Below are 13,875 nucleotides of genomic sequence, written 5' to 3'. Positions count from 1 at the left end.
ATATACCAATCTTTTTTCCTTCGTAAAAGATTTGTATATTCTCTTCGAGCAGAAATATAAAAATTAAAATTTGCTAAGGAGCCTACTCTCCTGAGTTTCCTTATTGCTCTTGTGAGATATCGTTTTGTTCTAACACATTGGTTATCATACCAGCCAGATTTTTTTGGCCTGGGGACATAACATTTACTCAACAACAGTTTTAACTCTGATATTATTAAGCCATAATGATCCAAAGAATTGTCTGCAGCCAAAAGTTGGTCTCTGAACACCTGTAGTCGAGGGGAGGATAGCAGTAAATTTATATCCATTTGAATAGTGCCGTTCCAACGAATCCTTCTGATGCCCTGCAGAGATAATGTCTCCGACGGCGCAGCAGGAATTGGATCATAGTCCATCGGAAGGGTGAAACATGCTCGGATGGGCATGTGATCACTCTCAGTTCTAGCTAGGACTGCGAAAGATTCACAAAAGTCATTACATGAGCGAGAGAGTATCATGTAATCTATAACGCTCTTTCCATTTGGACCAATATGTGTACAATAATCCGATGATGGGTTGTTAGACGTACCATTACATATAACTAAATGGTATTTAAAGATAATTGCAAAAAGAGAGTGGCCTGCGGGATTCGTGCCTGAGTCTCGTGAGTCTCTGTCCGGGAGAGTTACCAGATCTTCTGGGTTCAGACCGAGTTTGCCACCAATGATGGAGTTGTTTGGACCAATCCTAGCATTCATATCCCCAACCATTATAATTAAAGGATCAGGATTGGCTTGATAAAGGGAATCAAAAACCCTATCTATATCCAACCAAAATGACAAGCATGCATATTTAGAATTAGCAGGGGGACAGTAAACATTAATTAAAAAGATTTTACAACCAGAGGGCCAGGTAATTTGCAAAATTAATATATTATTGGAGGGAACCAACTTCAGCTGAAGAATAGCTGGATTGTAGTCCACCTTAATTAGCGTCACCAGGCCAGCTCAAGGCCTGCCTCTGCGCCCAGGATTTGCTGCTGGTAGGGTAAAGGTAATATAGCCAGGCAGCGAGGGGAAAGAAGATGAAATTACCCAAGTTTCCTGGATGCAAAGAATTTGAAATTTCTGGCAAAAATCATAAAAAGAGGAATCAGCAAACTTAGAAACCCAACCCGCGACATTCCATGAAACAATATTCGTAAATAGACACTGAGTAGGAGGGAGAGTTCAGAGGGGTGATGGAACATTTTCATCTTCCTGTGTAAGATCCATATGTTCATTCTCCCGCATGTGAATAATCGCCTCACAGATGTAATTAGGTCTGCTAACATTGGAAAATCTAGGTCTAAGCAAGGGTTGGGGCACCTTCGATGTGTATTTGGGGGGGAACCCAATTCATCCTTCTCTAGAAATCTAACGTCTGTCCATGAGGGTGTAGACTGGGTATTCAAGATGCAAGATCTCCAAGCTATCTCTGATGAAGAGGCAGTCTTTATGCAAGAGGAGTCCGGCTTAGAGCAGTGGTGAGCAGCAGTTATAATTTCCTGAGTGGGGATGATCTGTTTCTCTTGAAACAGTTGAGGAAACTGTAGAACTCCCACTACCTTTGTATCCTGTTGCATGTCACGGTGGTTAGACAAGATCGGATGAAAATGGATAATTCTGTTCGAAAGATGATAAGCTAGTCTGTGCAGCCTTCGGATAATGTCATGCTGTTCCGGAAGCGGAAGCGTGTCGTAAGCATTAAAAAGAGATTCCTCCTCCACCGAGAACAAATCGATGGGCATATCGTTGTTGCACAGATTAGAGGAGAGCTTTAAAGATGTTGCAGTTTCTTCACCAGAACCAGATAGGAGACGATCTGCAGTGGTGATCTCAGAATGGCTTGGAGGTAAGGCCGGTTCCAGTTGTGCATCCGGAACTTTCTCAAGTAATCGGGTGGGCCTATTCTGTTCCTCCAAGATGCAGCAGTTAGCCTTTCTCAGTGGATATAATATATGAGAAGACAGAGGAAAGGGGGTGGCTAAATTCCTAAAGTATCTTTGTACCCCTATTCCATGTCTGCCTAATATATGTCTGTTTGCCCGGATCAGGTTCACTTGTTCCGCATTCCTAAGAGTCAAGGAACTTTACCGGGATACTGTAAAGGGGTTCCAATTTGACAGTATCTGAGGGTCGCAGACTCCCCAAAAGAAATGGGCGAAGTGTGTTATCAATATGATATTTCCTAAGTGGATACTTGTCAGATGTATTTAGACCCTGCACAAACAGCAGTATTATTTTATCCTGGATAAGTTTAAGCTTCCAAGGTTTGACCACATGAAGTGACGAGTGGTCTACTGATACTTGGCCAGGGCATTCCACTTTCCCCTGTACCTCGCTGGAGTTGCCATTATAAGGGCTAGCAGATCGAAAAGAATCCAAGGGAGGTACAGCGGGAGGAGGCACTGGCTCCAATTTAGTCGGGATCTTACATTTCCCCTGAGCTGAAGTACTGTTGGAACAGGCATCCCTGGACTGTAATAATGATTCAAAAATTCTGAATAACCTAGAAAAGTTCATTTTCCTTGACCTCGACTGGTGTGCCCTCAGATTCTTGATGTTTTTCATTTTTTTCATATTTAACACTTGCTTCCTTTTGGTGCCCCAAATTGTCTTCCTTATCTTTGTTCTTGTGCCTTGATAAGAAGATTTATGAGAGAACCCGGGGTTATGATTCCGTTCAATCGGAACTTGCGTAAAATCCAGGTCAGCCTTGACTATGGCTAAAGTAGGCATCGAAATCTGAGCTGTTTTCTTAAATTCATTTACTAGAGTAGTCAGTAGTTTGTTTGTTTCAGTTATAAAGTTCTTAATACAGGCAATTTCAGACACGATTGCAGCCAATCTGGGAACCAAAAAGTTATATTGAGATAATTGGGAAGAGTCGTGGTTTTTATCGTCTCCCATATGTGCCACTGGAGGATTAAATGGAGAAGATAGCTGCGAGGTCTCCAGAGTAGCCTGAACTTCCTGAACACGCTTGCCCTCAGTGGTAAAGTCATACAATTTTGATGGTAAAGCCAGCAAGGGGTTCTCCACTAAATTCAACTCTGAAGCAAGGGTAGCTGTGGGCAAAGTTGAGCAATCCCATGGGAGAATCCCTTTTGTATCTATCGACCAATCCAAAATAGATACACTTGGATCAATGGCATCCAATCTCGGGGACAATCTCTCCTCAGCCCCATTGTCGTCAGCCTCAGGATCTGTGCTTTTGCCCAGAGGAAGGGTATGTAAATCTGGAGCCTTTTCCTTTCCTTTTTCCTTTTGCTTATCCGGAAGGATAGTGGGGAAAAAATGAGTAATTTGTAGCTGCTTAACCCGTGGCAGCTTTAACCCTTCATCTAGGAGAATCCCTTGTTCTTGATAAGTTTTCCTGGTAAAAACCATGGCGTCCACTTAAAAAATTTACAATTCCCGGTTTACAGCCAGTCACATTGACGTCATCCAAGTTTATTTATTGTTAAGAGGGTTAGGGTTATAGGTTAATATAAAGAGAGGAGCAAGCTTCAAGGACAGAATGACCGAAAATAAGAGGGCTGCGTTCTGATGTGAACAGTAAAAAGCCTCTGAGCAAAATAAAGAAAATAGTACCTCCCACAGCAGTCAAAAGCATTCAATATCTCCGCTCAGTCCTCCAACGATATTTATGACAGCAACCCGTTCCAAGCGACTTAATTCTGAAAGTTAGAGCCGTATAAGCCTTTCAAACTCAGAAGATATTTGTGGTAGGGACGAAACGCCACCCTTCTACCCGCGGCCAACTTTTTTTCCTCCAAACATTAATGAATTACAATTCCCATCATTCCTGGCCATTGGCTATGCTTGCTGGGGCCGATGGGAGTTGTAGTTCAGCAACATCTAGAAGGCCAAAGGTTCCCCACCGCTGCATTAGGTCCTTTTTATTGTGCTTCCCTTACTTACGGAGTATTTCTTTGCAACCCATTAATGGCTAATTCTTTTCCCCTTTAAAAATTAATTTATCTTATTGCAAGTAAGGCAATAATTTATTTGATTTCTTTGTGTACCTATGCACATGCTTTTTTTATTATGTGATTTATATACCACCCTTCACTTAAAATTGCCACAGAATGGTTTACAACGATAATATAAATCCATAATCAACAGAAATATTAAAACAATTTTCCTGTTACTTAATAAACAACATCATAAAAATGACTTAACTTACCAGCCTCTAAAAGCCCAACAAAAAAAGGTAAGTTTCTACCTGGCATCTAGAAGAATATAAGGCTGGAGTGAGATGCATTTCAGTGGGGAAATCATTCCACAAATGTGGAGGCACTACTTAAAAGGTTCTTCCATGCACTCTCACATTATGCACTTCATTTCATGCAAGGACCACCAGGACAGACTCTTCTTCTGATAATCTTAATGCATGGGCAGGTGGATATGGGAGAAGGCATTTGATGACTTTTTTAGAACAGGGGAAACTGTTTCCATTGGGAAGTAGAGATGAATTGGAAGAGGAGGGTGCTTAACTCTCATAAGCAAGCACTCAAAAGCTTGCCCGGAGTCATCACTTAGAGATTGTTTCAAGTGGGGAAAGGATTACATGCCTCTTTCCCCCCACTGCTTCTCAGATCCTGATTGCCCCAATAGAGGTAGTGTTTCCATGCTAAAAACTAAGGCTATCATTATATGTATGTAGATGTAACATGTTGCTTGGGCCAAATTCAGTGGAACTTCCTCTTGCGTAAACATGCATAGGGTTGCATACAAATGGTTTATGTTGTTGTGTATGGGTGTCTGCTATCAATGGAAAGCTAGGTTCAGCCTGCAATTTGCCTGTTTTCTTATAGGTAATCTTTCTTTGGAACCTGTCCAAATGCCTTCCAAGATTAAAGCAAAACAATATGTATATATAAAGCCATGGAGGATTCACAATGAGCTTGTGGACCACTAGAAATGAGTATCAGAAAGGGAAAGAGGTCTGAACTATAAACCAAAAATGTGTTCTAAAGGTCACAATAAACTCCTGCATTTAAAGGGTCAGTCTTTTGAAACTTGAAAGATTACCTGTTGGCCTTTGCACCTGAAACTTTCAGCTGTTTCAAACCATCTGTAATCTGTAGGATGCCCTTCACAAAGAATGGATACTTTGTTTCTGCCTGACACATGGTGGATTATTTAAACATCCACATGAATATGATATGTTGTCTTTCGGTAAAGTATTATAAATTAGCACTGATTTGCGTCCATCCATCCAACACAGCAATTTACTGAGACATCCTGTTTGGCTGGCAAGGAAAGAGAACTACTGTATTACTCTCAAACTGCTCTATAATCATAACTATGTGGGACCGCCCTTAAGGTTAGTCCAGAAGCTGCAGCTGGTGTAAAATGTGGCAGCATAACTGCTCACTGGGACAGGATATCACCAACATGTTGCACCACTGCTGAAAGAATTGCACTGGCTGCCCATTAGCTACCAGGCCATGTTCATGGTTCTGGTTTTGTTGTACAAAACTATACAAGCTATGCAGCTTGGGACCAGGATACCTGAAAGAAAGGAGTGAGCGCATGAGTGATGAATACCACCTAACATTTCCAGACAAGGTACCACTGGAAAATAGTTTTCTGCACCAGTCACCACAGGGAAAGGCAGAGTAGTGGTGTAAGGCCAGGCCTTAAAGGAGGAATCCTTCCTCAGTGTAGTAGAGAAGGTCAGCAGGAGGCCACAAATAGAAGACCTGTGAGACTGAACCCCAGGAAGCAGATGCTCTGCCAGAAAGGATTTGGAATTTGAATGAAATACTTGGCAGAAACACAACCTGCCTCGTCCCCAAGTAGATCCCCAAAAGATAGACTTACCCCTTATATACCCAGTCAATCACTGCACTCTACAGATGAGGGCCTCCTGCAGATACCATCTTATCAGGAGGTCCATTCCACACAACATAGGAAGTAGACCTTTAGTGTTGTAGCATCTACCCTTTGGAATTCCCTCCCCTTAAATATTAGGCAGGCAGCATCTCTATTATCTACTGAAGACCTTCCTCTTTCACCAAGCCTTTTAAGTAGAGACCTTATCCCAGTCTGCATCTGTGTTGGAATTACTTTTTTACATGTTTTTAAAGCCTTTAAAAAAAAAAAGATGTTTTCAAAGATGTTTTGTTTTCATGTTTTTTAAAATGTTTTGTTTTATTATGTTTTAAAGTCTTTTGTTTTTAAGTTGTTTTAGAGTATTTTTAGAGTTTTTGTTTGCCGGCCTGGGTGCCTTTTAAGAGGAAGGGTGGGATATAAATTTAATAAATAAACTACACCAGAAGCTGGAAGGAGGGAAGGGCATTCTCCACTGTATGTATATGCAGCAACAAGAAGAATAACATGTAAGATTCTTCAGAACATAGAAAACTGTCAAGGACAGTCCTATCACTGGGCAGAGTGAGGTAACTCTCTTAGGGCTCATCTACATGGTGGTTTAGTGTATGTTTGTTGCTACTCAGATCTCCTTTAAATTTGCATGGTTCACATGACGTTACTGGCAAACAGAAGCTATCACGCAGTTCCCCCCCTGTATTTCTGTACTAACCCAATTCTCTGATAATACGAAAGGGAAAGAAAAAACATCTTCACTCCATATCTCTAGTGCTTGCAGACATTTTGCTCCAATGCTTTTAGGTGTGTGTGTCAGTCATTCCCCTCTCCATGCCCACTCCCTCCTCCATTCATTTTATTTCCTGTAGGCTAACAAGCAGCTTCCAGCTGCTCTCCCCCATTCTGCTATCCTTTTTATGTTGCTGCGAAGGGTGCCTTATTTTTCTTTTTCCCCTAACTTGTCTGCAAAAGCATAAAACTGCTCAAATAAAGATTTGTATTGTACCAGTGAAAAAACAAATAATTGCAGTTCTGGGTTGTTGTTGTTTTAAAATGAAACTTAACTGGTAGAACAAACTGAGCATGCTTGGTTGCCAAGTAACCAGAGGGAGGGGAAACATTAAATTAGAGGGTGTGGTCATTAGGAAACTCTGTAATTGATCCTACCCCTCAGTGTGAATAGAAAATGCCATGTTTGCAGCTGGCATTGTGCTCTTACTGTGGACAGTGCAAATAGAAAACGGAGGTAACAACAGTGTTTTTAGCATGAAGATATGCTTCTATGTGGATAAGCCCCTTAGTCAGCAAATGCTGAGAAGCAGCATTCCCTCTTTTGGAAGATAAACCTTCATGTGCTTCACAGCCTGTCTTGCACCCATTCAAATAGCCTGGTACCCCCAGGTGCCATGGAGGATGCTCTATCCTATTGCCACTGTTGAAGTAAGATTCAATTGTCACTTTAATCGGTTTCGCTATGTGGAATTTGGGTGGGGGCGATCTTGACCTGTGCCTAAGGCAGCAGAAAGTCTTGGGCTGGCCCTGTAAAATGTGTGGACTGAAAGCCATGGCTGAGAGCTGCAGGGTCTGTCTGGCCATACAGCAGGGTGCAGCAGCCTGCTTCAGGTGGCTCCATGAAAGAGGAATAGAGGAAGGCAGGAATTAGTTGTTAATGGAACAGCAACACCTTTCTTTTTTTTTTAAAGTACTATCCCTGGTTGGGAGTGTTTTCAGTCCATCCCCTCTCACATTCTAACTGTGGAGGCTCTGTGCAGTTTAGAACCTTGAAAGATCTAGGATCTGGGTTACATGGCGAGCCTCCACAAATAGAAAAGGCTTCCCTCTGCAGAGGCTGCAGTTGAACCCATTAGCAGCCAGGACAAGCATCATGATGATGGGGACAGAGCTAGAAGTGCAGGCTCCGTAGCCTCTTTGTACTTGTTTTCCCTCTGCATGCAAGTAACAACTGAAGAGAGCTTATAGGAGAGCCAGAGGATTTCTGTAGGATTCAAGTTTCCAAAGTCAAACCTCCCCCACTGTTTGCTAGTACTCAAAAGTAGACAGCCATTCTCACATGCCTGGTATTTTACTTTTCTATTGAGTTTCATGTTTCTGAGGATATTAAAATTGACAGTTTATATCTATATGTGCATAAAATGTCAATTCATAAATATATGAAATGGCAGAATCTTAGGATTAGCATTTTGCATTTTAACTTATCTCCCAACAATTAATTAATACGAAGTAATATAATATGAAGTAATATAATTAATGAATAAAAGTATTACTTTTCATTTTCCATCATGTAACCAACTCAGACTCACAAATTTAACTCAGAAATGAACCTGTACATTGTCTCCCAACAATTGTCAGAGTGACATCAGGCAGTATGAGAAAACTGTGAGTTTTGAACTGTAATGAATGTGTGCAAGACAGTCAGCATGGAGGAGAAATTCAGTTCAGTTCACATTTATAGGTGAGCTTACCCAATTGGCAGTTTCCAAAACAAGATACGAACTAAAACCCTGCCGTCCTTCCAAATTCCCACTTCTGATTTTGCAATGCAGTTCTCCAGCCAAGTAATGCATACACAAATGCAGATACTAGTGCAAAGTATGCATATAAATGCATATATTAGTGAAATGATATACAAAAATGCATTGTATTAGAGAAAAAGCTTTGCAAAAAAGGGTATGTTTTGAAAATTGCATGCAAAAATGTGCATGTTAGGAGAAATCAGCATTAAAATGCTGATGAATTTTCATGAGGACTTTCTTTAAAAAATCACAAATTGATATGGCAATTTGGAGAACTGAATTTAAGATTGGAAAAGTGAGAAACTGAGAGAAACCAAAAGCAATCCTTTGATGTGGTACGCATCAAGTGGCAACGCTGATCTGTGAACTCACCCCAAATGCATTAACAAATCCTCAACATGGTATTCCAAATTCTTATCAAACAAACACAGATTTTGTGAGGAAGAAATGCCCATTTGGAAGGAAATATTCTCAAAATTAAATTTACCCTGAACAGTTCTGCTGGATGGTATTCTGTGGATGCAAAACCAAAGATTTCTTGACTGATAGCATCAGCACAGAAAAGGAATTCAAAAGGGCTCTAACCCTGTGTTCCATCAGATACATCTAAGTGCTAGCCATTAAGAACATAAGAACAGCCTGCTGGATCAGGCCAATGGTGCATTTAGTCCAGCATCTTGTTCTCACAGGAGCCAACAAGATATCTGTGGAAAGCCCACAAGGAGGACATGAGCACAACGGCACTTTCCAGAAACTAGTATTTAAAATCATACTGCCTCCAACCATGGAGGGAGAGCATAGCTATCATGGCTAGATGCCACTGAGAGTCTTATCCTCCAAGTTGGTGGCAATCACTGCCTCTTGTGGGAGCAAATTCCATAGTTTAACTATGTGCTGTGTGAAGTAATACTGGCCTACCACCACAGCTCATCTCATTCCTTCCCTTACTTTATGTTATTTATACTTAAAAAAAGAAAAGAATGTCCAGCTGCCCTGGATAAGAGGGGGCACAGGCACTTTCCCAGGCCACTTTTCCCACAAGGCTTCACTCTGAAGAAGGATCCTCTTCCTTCCCGCAGAGCAAGGTGAGGAGAAGTGGGAGGGAGAGGTATGATGCCCAGCAGCAAAACACTGAAAGTAAGGGCAGGAGGAGATGCAGCTCACCTTGCCTTGGGAGTGCCATGTCTAGTGATGGTTTGTATGGCAAAGAAGTCACAGAAGGCTCCCTGCCCACAGATCACCCCCAGCAGAGTATACACTACAGGGATTTCTGTGATGACAAGGGATTTTTTGAAGCCTTCAGGAAACCCATTGACATAAATGAAGCTGGAATACACCCTCAGCCTTCTGGAACTTAAGTCACCAGATAAGGTTACAAATGCTGAATTGTAAAATGAATGCCAAGCTACTTGGCTTCTGCGAACAGCTTTGTGAGAGGTATTTATTAAGAAACACTCAACAAATCCTCATCACATATCAACCCCAGTCATTTTGAGGGAACAGCCCACAGTGCCAGGTGAACACAGAGCCTCTGTTTATTTTGCAAGGGAAAAAATTATTAAGGTATAGAAGAACATAATCCTTCTTTAAATATTATTGCTTGGAATACTTTATCACCAAATCTTTACCTCCAAATTGAATTTTATTTTATCACATTCCTTGGGTCTTATTTTAAGGCAAAATTGTTTACATAGGCAAGAAATTCTGATTCTGTTCCATGGCCATAGAATTTTTTTTTTAGGGGGGGAGAAATCCTGTTCTCTGAGTCCTAGTGAATTACTGCCTTTTCCAGCAGTGCAGGTTTGTGGCAGAATGTGTTGGATGAAGCATTTTTTACTATGGTTTTGCAGCACCTGGACTGAATATGTACTGCCTTAAGGCATAAGGTTAGTTGCTGCATTTTTACTTTGTGCCCAAATATCTACATTTTGCTAGAATATTGAATTGGCAGGTGCAACCTACCTACCTTCCTTCCTTCCTTCTCCTTTCCTTATCAGGTGCCTAAAACTGCTAGGTGTTGTAACCATCTGATAGCTGGAGATGGGGATATTTGTTGAGACAGATTTTGCTTTATGACTAGTATCTTTTAAAAGATTCTATCTTTTAAAAGGCTGTTCTTAGTCTGCAGAAGCCAGGATGTAGCTCAGAGTATAGACTGGAAAATTTGCTTCAGGTATACAAAGGTCATTCCTCTCTACTGGGACGAGCCTGGCTGAGCCTCAAGCCAGGTTTCCTGCTTTGGAAGTAGTAGAAGAGGGTCAAGCGAAAACACTGTCAAGCAATAAGGGCTCCGGCATGTAGAGCACAGTCATGAATGCAATACATCTATCCATAAGACATAGGAAGCTCCAGCTTTTCAAGACCTGGCTGCTTGTTCTTCTAGCCCAGTATTAGTCCAGTTGGCCACAGATCTCCATGGTCTCAGGCACAAGTCTTTCCCATCACCTGGAGAGGCTAATGATTGCTAAGAACTTAGATGGAGATGCTACCATTCCACATTGCTTTCAGATTCACTTGCATCCATTTCATCATCATCATTATTATTACTTAATGAATGTTTATCCCACCATTCCTCCCAAAGGACCCAGGATGACAAACATCAACAAAACAACTTAACAACAAAGCAGCATTCTAGAAACAGTTAAAAACGTTATTTCATCCTGCTATCTCCAAGTTACCAGGAACAGTTTCCTTCACCCTTCACATGCCTTGGTAAATAGGAATGTTTTCAAATTCCTTCTAAAAGTCAGTAATGACAGAGACAGAGCACCTCACCCAGGAGGGCATTCCACAAAAGGCCCTCTCATGGGTTAACGTCAACCGGACAACTGATTGTTACTTCATATACAATTTGTTTGGCACTTTTGTTGTAGATTTGGTTAGAGTGAGGGTTGCCAGTGTGGTGTTTGTGGGCACACCTACTTGAAAGAAGTTTTCCATTGTGCTCAACAGAATAGGTTGCAGTGTGTTCTCAAGCATGGTATGTGTATGGTGCCCATAATAGTTTCTCCAGTTTGCAAATGTGTCAATGGAGCAAAAAGGTTAGCGATTCCTGGATACCACCAGAATATGATTGTTATTTAGATGTCTTATTTACAAAAACTCTAAACTGACAAAAATGCATTTTCTTTTGGCTGGGAAATCAAGCTGGACCTGCTGAAATTTCCTCTTCTACACAACCTTTAAGAGTTTAGAAACCCTGTTCTGCTTTTGCATCTGGCCAACCCACCAAGCTTCTCCAATTGCTCACCTGGAGGTAAAACAGGTGTGAGGAAAGGAGCAGCTGAACATGCTGGCAGACTGCTTTAGGAGGTGGGGACTGAAATGCTGTCCCACCATCTCTCACTCACTCTACTTCAAGACTTTGAGAAGTAGCTACTGACCAAAATTCTGTATTCTCTTTATTCATACAGGAACATGAAGACTAACTGAAAATATATCCCATGCTAAAAGTGCCAGCATCATTTGATGAACCACTGATGTTGAATGGGTCTTAAGATCATCATTAGTGCTTACAATCATGTCTCCGTAGAATTGAAGGCATTGTTATAAATACGTCTGGATACTCTCTGGTGAACAATGTCCGGAGGTCTGTGTGGCTAACCATATCAAATGCCCTGGCTAGCTTCAAAACATAATAGAAAAAAGACTGGTACTGTTCATGACATTCTTCCTGTAATTCTTGCATAAACTCAAGTGTATGAAGTAAATGTAGAGTTAGTCAGAGTCTATGAAGAGGATCTGAATTCCTGAGAGGTCTGTTTTAATTTAAGCTGCAAGCTATAGGTTTTAGCATATGTATTATTGGGTGAAATATTGTGGTCATATGAGTGCTGTTTCATTTAACTTTAGAATCCATGAATCTTCAGTGGAAACCATCACAAAGGTCACATCCAGCCAAAATACAGCATTTTGAATTCTCAGTTATTCCAATGGGAGATATTTAAATACTTATTAACTCTCTGTTGCAAAGAATAGGACGGGATTTTAAATTGTTATGCAGGATTGTGCCTCAGATTATTTTCATTATGTTTATAATCCTTTTTTCTGTTAGGGAGGAAGGTCATATTTAATATAATAATTCTGTCCCCTTTTGCGTACCATACAATTCCCAGTAGCACTTAATAGATAGCAACCGTCATTTGAAACACCCTGACCTTACTGGCTGTCAAAAACTTGTAAAAGAAAAGCAGATTTTGTCTTTCTGTCATGAAAGAACACATCCTTTTTTAACGAAAGAAAATGGAAGACCTAAGCTGGAACAAATTGTCTTTAAGACCTTTTGGAGGTTTTCTTTTGCTTTTTTCATTATCATTTTTATAGCAAGATTTCTGCAAAGATGCATAGTGACTCATTTTATGAGACTGCTCTGCACCATCTGTACTAAAGAGTTTCCCATCGCTCTAGACGTTACGTATCTCCTTGTGGCAGCCTGGACAGCGCACAGAAATTGCCAAGCCAGGTCACACACCAGTAGGCCATCACTCATCCCCAGAAAGGTGGACAAGATCTGGTTACAATTAGGTTCAGCCCTGGTTCTGGATAACATGTCTCTGTTGCTACAGATTCTTTACTGCTAGCTCCCCACTGGGCTGAAGAGTGCTGGGATAGGATGTACCTGACCAGAAAAAAGGAATCCTGGGCTTAATTTGCTTTTTAAAGTTTGATAGAAATATCTGTTGGCTATAGGCATTAATGGATGCCTATTAGTATTAGCATTTACCTATTAGTAAATTTCTCTGCTTTTTAATCCAGGAGGTAAGAAATGGGATCCTGAGCAAGTTTGCTGAGAATAGATTGATCAGTTGCATGCTTATTGAGTTCAATGGGATTTACACCTCTGCAATCATACTTAGGATATGTGAAACTAGCCATGGAGGAAGAGAGGGAGGACATGGGCAGGGGAGGGAGGGGAGGATGAAGGGGAGAGGAGGAGCGGGGAGCAGGGGGAGGGGAGAAGGAGGGCAGGTTTGATCATTTGCATGCTTACTGAGTTCAGTGGGATTTACTCCCATGAAACCATGCTTAGGATAGGTGAAACTGACCATGGGGAAGGAGGAAGGGAAGGGAGGGCAGGAGTGGGCAGGGGAGGAAGAAGAAGGAAGAGGAGGGGATGAAGAAGGGAGGGATAGGGAAGAGAAGGGGAGGGGAGAGGGAGGGGAAAGGCAGGTCTGTACAGTCATGCTTAGGATAGGTGAAACTGACTTGGGGGAGGGAGAGGAGAGGGAAGGGGAGGAAAGGTAGGGGTGAGGAGGGAGGGGAGGAGATTGGGTGGGTGGGCACTGGGCAAAGGGAAAACCCCTTTCCTTTCCAAAAGTAAAACACTGAACAGTATTATTCTTTTTCAGGGTTTCCCCCACCTTTTTATTCTACAGCAGTCACATGTAGTTTCCCAACCAAATTTAAACCAAAACTGTCCCTGGCCACATCCACACCAGACATTTGGATTCCCTCCTAAGAATCCCAGGAACTGTAGCTTGTGA

At 41.5% G+C, this 13,875-nt stretch overlaps 1 long non-coding RNA gene across 1 annotated transcript; it reads left to right on the top strand.

The window, feature by feature from the left end:
• Positions 1-7,008: 7,008 nt before the first annotated feature.
• LOC133379040 (uncharacterized) lies at positions 7,009-12,127 on the top strand. The gene is made up of 2 exons (XR_009761114.1): positions 7,009-7,298; positions 11,806-12,127. It is a non-coding gene; the product is annotated as an uncharacterized LOC133379040 (long non-coding RNA).
• The last annotated feature ends 1,748 nt before the right edge of the window (positions 12,128-13,875 follow it).

Source organism: Rhineura floridana, chromosome 1 (genome assembly GCF_030035675.1).
Source record: "Rhineura floridana isolate rRhiFlo1 chromosome 1, rRhiFlo1.hap2, whole genome shotgun sequence".
NCBI classification, from domain to species: Eukaryota; Metazoa; Chordata; class Lepidosauria; order Squamata; family Rhineuridae; genus Rhineura; species Rhineura floridana.
The sequence above is the reverse complement of the archived record's forward strand: the minus strand, read 5'-3'. Positions and strand labels throughout refer to the sequence as shown.